Genomic DNA, 12,500 nt, shown 5'->3' on the forward strand with positions numbered 1-12,500 from the left:
GTGCCCTCCACCCTCATCGCAACACCCATGGGAGCCTCCGGTCGTCAATAGACCGCCGCACCGGCCTCTGACTGACTCTCAGAATGGACGGAAAGAGCCGGGTAAGCCTTTCAAAAGATTCGACCACGTGCCGAAAACTTTAGACTTCCGTGAGCTCTCCGGCTTGCACCGAGACCCGAAGTCGACGTGCTAAGCACCACGGGACCCCTTTCGCCTGCAGGTCCCGAGCCGCCTTTATTTGCTGTTACGAGCATCGTGTGCCCCATACCTGCGTGACAAGCACCGCAGGGCGGCAGAGCCATCGCACTTAGCCGGGTGGCAGAGGAGGACCAGACTATTCACAGATAGCGGCCCAACGACTCCCAGAGCCGGTCGTGCGGCGCGCGAGGTCTGCTCTCTTCACAAGAGGCTTTATTAGGGAGTGCTAAGGCAAGGTTCTGTGCCCTCCACCCTCATCGCAACACCCATGGGAGCCTCCGGTCGTCAATAGACCGCCGCACCGGCCTCTGACTGACTCTCAGAATGGACGGAAAGAGCCGGGTAAGCCTTTCAAAAGATTCGACCACGTGCCGAAAACTTTAGACTTCCGTGAGCTCTCCGGCTTGCACCGAGACCCGAAGTCGACGTGCTAAGCACCACGGGACCCCTTTCGCCTGCAGGTCCCGAGCCGCCTTTATTTGCTGTTACGAGCATCGTGTGCCCCATACCTGCGTGACAAGCACCGCAGGGCGGCAGAGCCATCGCACTTGGCCGGGTGGCAGAGGAGGACCCGACTATTCACAGATAGCGGCCCAACGACTCCCAGAGCCGGTCGTGCGGTGCGCGAGGTCTGCTCTCTTCACAAGAGGCTTTATTAGGGAGTGCTAAGGCAAGGTTCTGTGCCCTCCACCCTCATCGCAACACCCATGGGAGCCTCCGGTCGTCAATAGACCGCCGCACCGGCCTCTGACTGACTCTCAGAATGGACGGAAAGAGCCGGGTAAGCCTTTCAAAAGATTCGACCACGTGCCGAAAACTTTAGACTTCCGTGAGCTCTCCGGCTTGCACCGAGACCCGAAGTCGACGTGCGAAGCACCACGGGACCCCTTTCGCCTGCAGGTCCCGAGCCGCCTTTATTTGCTGTTACGAGCATCGTGTGCCCCATACCTGCGTGACGAGCACCGCAGGGCGGCAGAGCCATCGCACTTGGCCGGGTGGCAGAGGAGGACCAGACTATTCACAGATAGCGGCCCAACGACTCCCAGAGCCGGTCGTGCGGCGCGCGAGGTCTGCTCTCTTCACAAGAGGCTTTATTAGGGAGTGCTAAGGCAAGGTTCTGTGCCCTCCACCCTCATCGCAACACCCATGGGAGCCTCCGGTCGTCAATAGACCGCCGCACCGGCCTCTGACTGACTCTCAGAATGGACGGAAAGAGCCGGGTAAGCCTTTCAAAAGATTCGACCACGTGCCGAAAACTTTAGACTTCCGTGAGCTCTCCGGCTTGCACCGAGACCCGAAGTCGACGTGCTAAGCACCACGGGACCCCTTTCGCCTGCAGGTCCCGAGCCGCCTTTATTTGCTGTTACGAGCATCGTGTGCCCCATACCTGCGTGACGAGCACCGCAGGGCGGCAGAGCCATCGCACTTGGCCGGGTGGCAGAGGAGGACCAGACTATTCACAGATAGCGGCCCAACGACTCCCAGAGCCGGTCGTGCGGCGCGCGAGGTCTGCTGTCATCACAAGAGGCTTTAGGGAGTGCTCAGGCAAGGGTCAGCCCGCAGCCTTCCTGGCAACACCCAGGGGAACCAGGCCACTCGCGTCTCTCGCCTTCATTTTCGACACGAGCGCCTGCGGAGGGCCACCACCCCCTCCGATTGTCAAGAGACCTCCGCACCGGCCTCTGACTTACTCTCAGAATGGACGGAAAGAGCCGGGTAAGCCTTTGAAAAGATTCGACCACGTGCCGAAAACTTTAGACTTCCGTGAGCTCTCCGGCTTGCACCGAGACCCGAAGTCGACGTGCTTAGCACCACGGGACCCCTTTCGCCTGCAGGTCCCGAGCCGCCTTTTATTTTTGTTACGAGTATCGTGTTCCCCAAACCTGGGTGACGAGCACCGCAGGGCGGCAGAGCCATCGCGCTTGTCCGGGTGGCAGAGGAGGACCAGACTATTCACAAATAGCGGCCCAACGACTCCCAGAGCCGGTCGTGCGGCAGGCGAGGTCTGCTCTCATCACAAGAGGCTTTAGGGAGTGCTCAGGCAACGGTCAGCCCGCAGCCTTCTTGGCAACACCCAAGGGAACCAGGCCACTCGCGTCTCTCGCCTTCATTTTGGACACGAGCGCCTGTGGAGGGACGGCCGGAGTCAACGTGGGGTTTGCCCGCCCTCCAATAGTGTCAAAAGACCGCCGCACAAGTCTCTGACTGACTCTTAGAACAGACAGAAAGAGTTTGTCAAATCTGTCAAAAAATTGACAAAGTGTCAAAAATTCGACTTCCAAGAGCTCTCCGGCATGCACTCATACCTGTCATTAAAGTGCTATGCCCGTGGAACCGTTTTTCGGATGCCTTTCAGAACGGTCCCGCGCCGCCATTTTGTTCTAAAAATCGTGTTCCCATATATCTCCGGGTACCCCGCCAACCTCACTGCGGAAAAACTACAAGTGGCACTGAATGGGTCTGAATTCCAAATTTGACTGCATCGGTCTGGAACTCGGTCCGGTCAAAACCGTTTGGATTTTTCTCGGTCCGGACTTCCGCGACAGACAAAGTTAAAGTTTTCGGGCTGCAGGCACAAAACGACAGCTGGCCATTTGCCGGGCTCAATTCACCCAATTCCTCCGGCACTTCGGAGCACATGTTCGGTGTAAGTTTGCGAATCTTTCCCGATGCTGCAGCATTTTCCTCCGCTGACACTTAGAATATTTTTCACACTTTGCTGAAAATTTTTCTAAGTGTTTTTTTCCAAGTTTTCCTGGTTACTGATTTCTTCTTTTTAAACATTTTTCTAAGTTTTTCTGGTTACTGATTTCTTCTTTTTAAACATTTTTCGCAGTTTGTCTGGTTACTGATTTCTTCTTTTTAAACATTTTTCGCCGTTTTTCTGGTTACTGATTTCTTCTTTTTAAACATTTTTCGCCGTTTTTCTGGTTACTGATTTCTTCTTTTTAAACATTTTTCTAAGTTTTTCTGGTTACTCATTTCTTCTTTTTAAACATTTTTCTAAGTTTTTCTGGTTACTGATTTCTTCTTTTTAAACATTTTTCTAAGTTTTTCTGGTTACTCATTTCTTCTTTTTAAACATTTTTCTAAGTTTTTCTGGTTACTCACTTCTTCTTTTTAAACATTTTTCTAAGTTTTTCTGGTTACTGATTTCTTCTTTTTAAACATTTTTCGCCGTTTTTCTGGTTACTGATTTCTTCTTTTTAAACATTTTTCTAAGTTTTTCTGGTTACTCATTTCTTCTTTTTAAACATTTTTCGCCGTTTTTCTGGTTACTGATTTCTTCTTTTTAAACATTTTTCTAAGTTTTTCTGGTTACTGATTTCTTCTTTTTAAACATTTTTCTAAGTTTTCCTGGTTACTCATTTCTTCTTTTTAAACATTTTTCTAAGTTTTCCTGGTTACTCATTTCTTCTTTTTAAACATTTTTCTAAGTTTTCCTGGTTACTGATTTCTTCTTTTTAAACATTTTTCGCAGTTTTTCTGGTTACTGATTTCTTCTTTTTAAACATTTTTCTAAGTTTTTCTGGTTACTGATTTCTTCTTTTTAAACATTTTTCTAAGTTTTTCTGGTTACTCACTTCTTCTTTTTAAACATTTTTCTAAGTTTTTCTGGTTACTCACTTCTTCTTTTGAAACATTTTTCTAAGTTTTTCTGGTTACTGATTTCTTCTTTTTAAACATTTTTCTAAGTTTTTCTGGTTACTGATTTCTTCTTTTTAAACATTTTTCGCAGTTTGTCTGGTTACTGATTTCTTCTTTTTAAACATTTTTCGCCGTTTTTCTGGTTACTGATTTCTTCTTTTTAAACATTTTTCTAAGTTTTTCTGGTTACTCACTTCTTCTTTTTAAACATTTTTCTAAGTTTTTCTGGTTACTGATTTCTTCTTTTTAAACATTTTTCGCAGTTTTTCTGGTTACTGATTTCTTCTTTTTAAACATTTTTCTAAGTTTTCCTGGTTACTGATTTCTTCTTTTTAAACATTTTTCGCAGTTTTTCTGGTTACTGATTTCTTCTTTTTAAACATTTTTCTAAGTTTTTCTGGTTACTCACTTCTTCTTTTTAAACATTTTTCTAAGTTTTCCTGGTTACTGATTTCTTCTTTTTAAACATTTTTCGCAGTTTGTCTGGTTACTGATTTCTTCTTTTTAAACATTTTTCGCAGTTTTTCTGGTTACTGATTTCTTCTTTTTAAACATTTTTCTAAGTTTTTCTGGTTACTCACTTCTTCTTTTATAACATTTTTCTAAGTTTTCCTGGTTACTGATTTCTTCTTTTTAAACATTTTTCTAAGTTTTCCTGGTTACTGATTTCTTCTTTTTAAACATTTTTCTAAGTTTTCCTGGTTACTGATTTCTTCTTTTTAAACATTTTTCTAAGTTTTTCTGGTTACTCATTTCTTCTTTTTAAACATTTTTCGCAGTTTTTCTGGTTACTGATTTCTTCTTTTTAAACATTTTCCTAAGTTTTCCTGGTTACTGATTTCTTCTTTTTAAACATTTTTCTAAGTTTTCCTGGTTACTCATTTCTTCTTTTTGATCATTTTTCTAAGTTTTCCTGGTTACTGATTTCTTCGTTTTGAACATTTTTCTAAGTTTTCCTGGTTACTCACTTCTTCTTTTCAAACATTTTTCATCGTTTTTCTGTTTACTCATTTAGCACTTTCAGGCACTTTCCGATCATTTCCTCGTTCCCGATTTCACCCTTTAAAACGCTTTCGGGCATTTCCCTAAGTTTTGCGGTTCACTCGTTTGGGACTCACTGACACCTTCTCTAGCTTCCCTGCTCACTTTTTTCGTACTGTTGAGAAAATTCGAACCCTTTCCTTAACTATGCCGGTTACTGACTTCACCGCTTCAGACCCTTGTCCCCGTAATGAAAGATACCATTTCCCACCGTGGGAAATGCACGAAAATCGGACTGAACACGGGGGAGGCTCCCCCCTCGAAGGCGAGACCGTCGGCAGAACCGCCGGGTCAAACCCGGCTGAGCTACCCGGCTTACAAGTCTCAAAGTCGGTATGAGCAGTCACGTCCACCCCCATTCCCTTTTGGACCACTTCCCACGGTTCCAAATGCATGAAAATCGGCCTGTACACGGGGGAGGCACCCGCCTCGAAGACGAGACCGTCGGCAGAACCGCCGGGTCAAACCCGGCTGAGCTACCCGGCTCGGAAGCGCCAAAGTCGGGTTGAGCAGTCACATTCACTCCCATCCCCTTTTGGGCAACTTCCCACGGTTGGAAATGCATGGAAATCGGACTGAACACGGGGGAGGCTCCCCCCTCGAAGGCGAGACCGTCGGCAGAACCGCCGGATCAAACCCGGCTGAGCTACCCGGCTTACAAGTCTCAAAGTCGGTATGAGCAGACACGTCCACCCCCATTCCCTTTTGGACCCCTTCCCACGGTTCGAAATGCATGAAAATCGGCCTGTATACGGGGGAGGCACCCGCCTCGAAGACGAGACCGTCGGCAGAACCGCCGGGTCAAACCCGGCTGAGCTACCCGGCTCGGAAGCGCCAAAGTCGGGTTGAGCAGTCACATTCACTCCCATCCCCTTTTGGGCAACTTCCCACGGTTGGAAATGCATGGAAATCGGACTGAACACGGGGGAGGCTCCCCCCTCGAAGGCGAGACCGTCGGCAGAACCGCCGGATCAAACCCGGCTGAGCTACCCGGCTTACAAGTCTCAAAGTCGGTATGAGCAGACACGTCCACCCCCATTCCCTTTTGGACCACTTCCCACGGTTCGAAATGCATGAAAATCGGCCTGTATACGGGGGAGGCACCCGCCTCGAAGACGAGACCGTCGGCAGAACCGCCGGGTCAAACCCGGCCGGGCTACCCGGGTTAGAAGCCCTAGAGTCGGGTTGAGCAGTCACAATCACTCCCATCCCCTTTTGAACCTGTTCCCACCGTTGGAAATGCACGAAAATCGGCCTGTACACGGGGGAGGCTCCCCCCTCGAAGGCGAGACCGTCGGCAGAACCGCCGGGTCAAACCCGGCTGAGCTACCCGGCTTACAAGTCTCGAAGTCGGGTTGAGCAGTCACATTCACTCCCATCGACTTTTGGGCAACTTCCCACCGTTGCAAATGCATGAAAATCGGCCTGTACACGGGGGAGGCACCCGCCTCGAAGTCGAGACCGTCGGCAGAACCGCCGGGTCCAACCCGGCTGAGCTACCCGGCTTACAAGTCTCAAAGCCGGGTTGGGCAGTCACGTTCACCCCCATTCCCTTTTGGATCACTTCCCACGGTTCGAAATGCACGAAAACCGGCCTGTACACGGGGGAGGGTCCGCCCTCGAAGGCGAGACCGTCGGCAGAACCGCCGGGTCAAACCTGGCTGAGCTACCCGGCTTACAAGTCTCAAAGTCGGGTTGAGCAGTCACGTTCACTCCCATCGACTTTTAGACCACTTCCCACGGTTCGAAATGCACGAAAATCGGCCTGTACACGGGGGAGGCACCCGCCTCGAAGACGAGACCGTCGGCAGAACCGCCGGGTCAAACCCGGCCGAGCTACCCGGCTTAAAAGTCTCAAAGTCGGTATGAGCAGTCACATTCACCCCCATTCCCTTTTGGACCACTTCCCACGGTTGGAAATGCATGAAAATCGGCCTGGACACGGGGGAGGCTCCCCCCTCGATGACGAGACCGTCGGCAGAACCGCCGGAACAAACCCGGCTGAGCTACCCGGCTTACAAGTCTCAAAGTCGGTATGAGCAGACACGTCCACCCCCATTCCCTTTTGGACCACTTCCCACCGTTGGAAATGCACGAAAATCGGCCTGTACACGGGGGAGGCACCGGCCTCGAAGACGAGACCGTCGGCAGAACCGCCGGGTCAAACCCGGCTGAGCTACCCGGCTTACAAGTCTCAAAGTCGGGTTGAGCAGTCACATTCACTCCCATCGACTTTTGGGCAACTTCCCACGGTTCGAAATGCACAAGATTCGGCCTGAACACGGGGGACGCTCCCCCCTCGAAGGCGAGACCGTCGGCAGACCCGCCGGGTCAAACCCGGCTGAGCTACCCGGCTCGGAAGCGCCAAAGTCGGTATGAGCAGTCACGTTCACTCCCATCCCCTTTTGGACCGCTTCCCACGGTACGAAATGCATGAAAATCGGCCTGTACACGGGGGAGGCACCCGCCTCGAAGACGAGACCGTCGGCAGAACCGCCGGGTCAAACCCGGCTGAGCTACCCGGCTTACAAGTCTCAAAGTCGGGTTGAGCAGTCACATTCACTCCCATCGACTTTTGGGCAACTTCCCACGGTTCGAAATGCACAAAATTCGGCCTGAACACGGGGGACGCTCCCCCCTCGAAGGCGAGACCGTCGGCAGAACCGCCGGGTCAAACCCGGCTGAGCTACCCGGCTTAAAAGTCTCAAAGTCGGTATGAGCAGTCACATTCACCCCCATTCCCTTTTGGACCACTTCCCACGGTTGGAAATGCATGAAAATCGGCCTGGACACGGGGGAGGCTCCCCCCTCGATGACGAGACCGTCGGCAGAACCGCCGGAACAAACCCGGCTGAGCTACCCGGCTTACAAGTCTCAAAGTCGGTATGAGCAGACACGTCCACCCCCATTCCCTTTTGGACCACTTCCCACCGTTGGAAATGCACGAAAATCGGCCTGTACACGGGGGAGGCACCGGCCTCGAAGACGAGACCGTCGGCAGAACCGCCGGATCAAACCCGGCCGAGCTACCCGGGTTAGAAGCCTCAGAGTCGGGTTGAGCAGTCACGTCCACCCCCATTCCCTTTTGGACCACTTCCCACGGTTCGAAATGCACGAAAATCGGCCTGTACACGGGGGAGGGAGCCGCCTCGAAGACGAGACCGTCGGCAGAACCGCCGGTTCAAACCCGGCTGAGCTACCAGGCTCGGAAGCGCCAAAGTCGGGTTGAGCAGTCACATTCACTCCCATCCCCTTTTGGGCAACTTCCCACCGTTGCAAATGCATGAAAATCGGCCTGTACACGGGGGAGGGAGCCGCCTCGAAGACGAGACCGTCGGCAGAACCGCCGGATCAAACCCGGCTGAGCTACCAGGCTCGGAAGCGCCAAAGTCGGTATGAGCAGTCACATTCACTCCCATCCCCTTTTGGGCCACTTCCCACGGTTCGAAATGCACGAAAATCGGACTGAACACGGGGGAGGCTCCCCCCTCCAAAACGAGACCATCGGCAGAATCGACGGGTCAAACCCGGCCGAGCTACCCGGGTTAGAAGCCTCAAAGTCGGGTTGAGCAGTCACGTCCACCCCCATCCCCTTTTGGACCACTTCCCACGGTTCGAAATGCACGAAAATCGGCCTGTACACGGGGGAGGCACCCGCCTCGAAGACGAGACCGTCGGCAGACCCGCCGGATCAAACCCGGCCGAGCTACACGGCTTACAAGTCTCAATGTCGGTATGAGCAGTCACGTCCACCCCTATTCCCTTTTGGACCACTTCCCACGGTACGAAATGCATGAAAATCGGCCTGTACACGGGGGAGGCACCCGCCTCGAAGACGAGACCGTCGGCAGAACCGCCGGGTCAAACCCGGCTGAGCTACCCGGCTCGGAAGCGCCAAAGTCGGGTTGAGCAGTCACATTCACTCCCATCGACTTTTGGGCAACTTCCCACGGTTCGAAATGCACAAAATTCGGCCTGAACACGGGGGACGCTCCCCCCTCGAAGGCGAGACCGTCGGCAGAACCGCCGGGTCAAACCCGGCTGAGCTACCCGGGTCGGAAGCGCCAAGGTCGGTATGAGCAGTCACATTCACTCCCATCCCCTTTTGGACCGCTTCCCACGGTTTGAAATGCACGAAAATCGGCCTGTACACGGGGGAGGCTCCGCCCTCGAAGGCGAGACCGACGGCAGAACCGCCGGGTCAAACCCGGCCGGGCTACCCGGGTTAGAAGCCTCAGAGTCGGGTTGAGCAGTCACATTCACCCCCATCCCCTTTTGAACCTCTTCCCACCGTTGGAAATGCACGAAAATCGGCCTGTACACGGGGGAGGCGCCCCTCTCGAAGGCGAGACCGACGGCAGAACCGCCGGGTCAAACCCGGCCGAGCTACCCGGGTTAGAAGCCTCAGAGTCGGGTTGAGCAGTCACATTCACCCCCATCCCCTTATGAACCTCTTCCCACCGTTGGAAATGCACGAAAATCGGCCTGTACACGGGGGAGGCCCCCCTCTCGAAGACGAGACCGTCGGCAGACCCGCCGGATCAAACCCGGCCGAGCTACACGGCTTACAAGTCTCGATGTCGGTATGAGCAGTCACGTCCACCCCCATTCCCTTTTGGACCACTTCCCACGGTACGAAATGCATGAAAATCGGCCTGTACACGGGGGAGGCACCCGCCTCGAAGACGAGACCGTCGGCAGAACCGCCGGGTCAAACCCGGCTGAGCTACCCGGCTCGGAAGCGCCAAAGTCGGGTTGAGCAGTCACATTCACTCCCATCCCCTTTTGGGCCACTTCCCACGGTTCGAAATGCATGAAAATCGGCCTGTACACGGGGGACGCTCCCCCCTCGAAGGCGAGGCCGTCGGCAGAACCGCCGGGTCAAACCCGGCTGAGCTACCCGGGTTAGATGCCTCAAAGTCGGGTTGAGCAGTCACATTCACCCCCATCCCCTTTCGGCCCCCTTCCCACGGTTGGAAATGCATGAAAATCGGCCTGTACACGGTGGGCGCTCCCCCCTCGAAGGTGAGACCTTCGGCAGAACCGCCGGGTCAAATCCTGCCGAGCTACCCGCGTTAGAGGTCTCAATGTCGGCTTCAGCAGTCACATTCAATCCCATTCCCGTTTGGACCTCTTCCCGCCGATGGAAATGCACAAAATTCGGCCTGAACACGCGGGACGCTCCCCCCTCGAAGGCGAGACCGTCGCCAGAACCGCCGGGTCAAATCCGGCTGAGCTACCCGCGTTACAGGTCTCAAAGTCGGGTTGAGCAGTCACGTTCACCCCCATCCCCTTTCGGACCCCTTCCCACGGTTGGAAATGCATGAAAATCGGCCTGTACACGGTGGGCGCTCCCCCCTCGAAGGTGAGACCTTCGGCAGAACCGCCGGGTCAAATCCGGCCGAGCTACCCGCGTTAGAGGTCTCAATGTCGGCTTCAGCAGTCACATTCAATCCCATTCCCGTTTGGACCTCTTCCCGCCGATGGAAATGCACAAAATTCGGCCTGAACACGCGGGAGGCTCCCCCCTCGAAGGTGAGACCTTCGGCAGAACCGCCGGGTCAAATCCGGCCGAGCTACCCGCGTTAGAGGTCTCAATGTCGGCTTCAGCAGTCACATTCAATCCCATTCCCGTTTGGACCTCTTCCCGCCGATGGAAATGCACAAAATTCGGCCTGAACACGCGGGACGCTCCCCCCTCGAAGGCGAGACCGTCGCCAGAACCGCCGGGTCAAATCCGGCCGAGCTACCCGCGTTAGAGGTCTCAATGTCGGCTTCAGCAGTCACATTCAATCCCATTCCCTTTTGGAACACTTCCCGCCGTTAACAATGCACGATATTCGGCCTGAACACGCGGGACGCTCCCCCCTCGAAGGTGAGACCTTCGGCAGAACCGCCGGGTCAAATCCTGCCGAGCTACCCGCGTTAGAGGTCTCAATGTCGGCTTCAGCAGTCACATTCAATCCCATTCCCGTTTGGACCTCTTCCCGCCGATGGAAATGCACAAAATTCGGCCTGAACACGCGGGGCGCTCCCCCCTCGAAGGCGAGACCGTCGCCAGAACCGCCGGGTCAAATCCGGCTGAGCTACCCGCGTTACAGGTCTCAAAGTCGGCTTCAGCAGTCACATTCAATCCCATTCCCTTTTGGAACACTTCCCGCCGTTAACAATGCACGATATTCGGACTGAACACGGGGGCCGGTCCGCCCTCGAAGTCAACACCGTCCGCAGAACCGCCGGGGCAAATCCGGCTGAGCTACCCCGCCCCCGAACACTCAAAGTCCCTCTGAAGCCTTGCATTCGCCTCCTTGGAAAATTGACGTCAAACATTACCAAAATCGGGGGCACGAGCACTAAAGCTAAGTCTCACCCTTTCCCTATCCCTAACCAGGAACCGAACGCCCACCCTCAGCCTCACACCAACGCCGGTGCCACTCCAGACAGACACACCCTTCAAAACCACACCCATCCGGCCATGCAACTCAAAAAGGGTCCAAATTCAGAAACACCCCCTTCAAAAGGCACTCCATCCTCGGCCACACCACCGGGACATGCTCCCCTCGGCGATAATTAAGCCCCCACCACTATTTGAAGCCAACCGCAGCCGCAACTCGAACGGAGAAATCAGTAACCAATTCAAAAATGCGCTTGGTTACTGATTTCTACTGAGCCGAAAAAATTCTAAGTGTCGGTGGTTACTGATTTATACCAACCCGAAAATATTCTAAGTGTCGGTGGTTACTGATTTATACCAACCCGAAAAAATTCTAAGTGTCAGTGGTTACTGATTTATACCAACTCGAAAAAATTCTAAGTGTCAGTGGTTACTGATTTATACCAACTCGAAAATATTCTAAGTGTCGGTGGTTACTGATTTATACCAACCCGAAAATATTCTAAGTGTCAGTGGTTACTGATTTATACCAAGTCGAAAATATTCTAAGTGTCAGTGGTTACTGATTTATACCAACTCGAAAAAATTCTAAGTGTCAGTGGTTACTGATTTATACCAACTCGAAAATATTCTAAGTGTCGGTGGGGGGGGGGGGGGGGGGGGGGGGGGGGGGGGGGGGGGGGGGGGGTTACTGATTTATACCAACCCGAAAATATTCTAAGTGTCAGTGGTTACTGATTTATACCAACTCGAAAAAATTCTAAGTGTCAGTGGTTACTGATTTATACCAACTCGAAAATATTCTAAGTGTCGGTGGTTACTGATTTATACCAACCCGAAAATATTCTAAGTGTCAGTGGTTACTGATTTGTACCGACCCGAAAAAATTCTAAGTGTCAGTGGTTACTGATTTATACCAACCCGAAAATATTCTAAGTGTCGGTGGTTACTGATTTATACCAACCCGAAAATATTCTAAGTGTCAGTGGTTACTGATTTATACCAACTCGAAAAAATTCTAAGTGTCAGTGGTTACTGATTTATACCAACTCGAAAATATTCTAAGTGTCAGTGGTTACTGATTTGTACCAACCCGAAAATATTCTAAGTGTCGGTGGTTACTGATTTATACCAACCCGAAAATATTCTAAGTGTCAGTGGTTACTGATTTATACCAACTCGAAAAAATTCTAAGTGTCAGTGGTTACTGATTTATACC

This window comes from Chiloscyllium punctatum, unplaced genomic scaffold (assembly GCF_047496795.1).
Source record: "Chiloscyllium punctatum isolate Juve2018m unplaced genomic scaffold, sChiPun1.3 scaffold_1514, whole genome shotgun sequence".
Classification (NCBI taxonomy): Eukaryota; Metazoa; Chordata; class Chondrichthyes; order Orectolobiformes; family Hemiscylliidae; genus Chiloscyllium; species Chiloscyllium punctatum.